The sequence below is a fragment of the Limulus polyphemus genome, unplaced genomic scaffold, assembly GCF_000517525.1.
Source record: "Limulus polyphemus unplaced genomic scaffold, Limulus_polyphemus-2.1.2 Scaffold268, whole genome shotgun sequence".
Taxonomy (NCBI): domain Eukaryota; kingdom Metazoa; phylum Arthropoda; class Merostomata; order Xiphosura; family Limulidae; genus Limulus; species Limulus polyphemus.
The window spans coordinates 59,234-61,616 of NW_013665878.1; positions in this window are offsets into that span (position 1 = coordinate 59,234).

Sequence of the window (2,383 nt, forward strand, 5' to 3'; positions counted from 1 at the left end):
AACATCATATTAGTGAGTATTAACATGTTTGTATTTGCGTACATTATCTAACATCATATTAGTGAGTATTAACATGTTTGTATTCGCGTACATTATCTTACATCATATTAGTGAGAATTCACATACATTATCTAACATCATATTAGTTAGTATTAACATGCTTGTATTCACGTATATTATCTAACATCATATTAGTGAGTATTAACATGTTTGTATTCGCGTACATTATCTTACATCATATTAGTGAGAATTCACATACATTATCTAACATCATATTAGTTAGTATTAACATGCTTGTATTCACGTATATTATCTAACATCATATTAGTGAGTATTAACATGTTGTTGCTGATTTTCACTTTCAACGTTGAGTTTGTTTGTTTGTTTGTTTGGTTTTCAATTTTTAATATATCTTGTTTCTTGTTCATTCTTAGCTGTCCATGACATAATTTTATAATCATTTTTAACAAAATATCTAAAAAAATGTTATACTCAATACATAGACATGAAATTATTGAATGGTATCATAAAAATTATGAATGTTGAATTTCAGTCTATGCACTATAACATAGTGGAAGAAAAACAGGCAAAGTCTGAAGTAGTCGTCGTGGTTTCAAAATTGATGTTTCGTGAACAGCCGTTTCTCAGACAAAACAATTTTTTTCACCTACACTGAGAAAATACGTAACACGCTAGCACTCTTTAAGTGATATTTACTACGTTTGTCAGGAGCTTATATTACACGTGAAAAATAAAAATAAATATATCAACAACTTTATAAACGACAAGATGTGTATCAAACCCGAACAATTTTAGTTAAATAGTGGCGTTAGTGCATGTCTGACAGCGGTTCATACGTTTCAGTTGAAAAGCTGTGAAAGCTTCTCATGTCGGTTAACAACAGTACCCGTCTCACGTCCTGTCAGAGAGATGAGCGTTAAACTAATTCGCTCAGAGCGTGAGCTTAGTTTTGTCTATTTTCACTCCAAAGAAAAATATGTCTTATCCATCTGATCAATACTTAATATTATTAAGACTGTCACACTTTAAGCATATGTTTAGTGAATGGTTTTAGAAAACGCACCCTGTTGTTTTTGGCGAAGTTTTTGATCAACCAAGGAGTGTAATTTCTTGAAACACTAACATTTGAGCAATCTGGCAAGTAATGAACAAGGTGATTTAGCTTTCAGTTAGGACAAATGTGGTCATTAGAACTGGTTTAGGATCATGCCTATGTTTTAAAATTATATGACAATATCTTCGTAAATCTAAGAAGTTCTCGTGCAAATATAACGTGCAGAGTGATATATGAAGTTTTTAGGGGTGGGGTAGAGAGAAAGACTTTTAATTAGTAAAGATAACATTTAGTCAACTTTCATTGTTAATCTCGTTCAGTTCGCTGTTAAGTAAAATATAAAGAACTTTGAACTCAAAGATGAAATTTTGTCAAAATAATGTTGTGGACGAATGGAGTTTTTAAATCTTCATTGTCGTTTCATCAAGTACAACGTGTTTACGATTACGGAAGAATGTCCACAATATTTGCCCAAGTATATGTACTATTTGTTTTCTATCTTTTCTGCCTGACTCGGTTAAAGGGCGTGGGAAAACAGGCGTATGTTATCAGACTTGAGGACTGATGAAAGACAGCTTTCTAGGAAATTCGCTATTGACGTTTTGTTGATTCAAACAAACATTCACAATATCACATGATACTTTCTATTGTTGATTCAAATTGACATTCACGATATCACATGATACTTTCTATTGATTCTAACATACATTCACGATATCACATGATACTTTCTATTGTTGATTCAAATTTACATTCACGATATCACATGATACTTTCTATTGATTCAAACATACATTCACGATATCACATGATACTTTCTATTGTTGATTCAAACTTACATTCACGATATCACATGGTACTTTCTATGTTAACAGTTACTAATCTTAACACCTAACAATGTTACACAATTCACACTGCATTAACAGCTAACTGAAGACCTAACAATGTTACACAGTTCATATTGCATTAACAGTTAACTGAACGCCTGACAATATTACACAGTTCATACTGGAAATTTGACATTACCTGATTCACGCTGCATTAACAGCTAACTGAAGATTTGACAATATTACACAATTCATACTGCATTAAAAGCTAACTGAAAATTTGACAATATTACACAATTCATACTGCATTAAAAGCTAATTGAACACCTGACAATATTACACAGTTATTCTGCATTAACAGCTAACTAAACATCTGACAATATTACACAATATCATTATATCAACGGTTAGCTCTTTAACAAACAGCACATAGTATTAGGTCGTTAAGAAATTAATGTCGCTTTTTTTAGATGAAAAAACC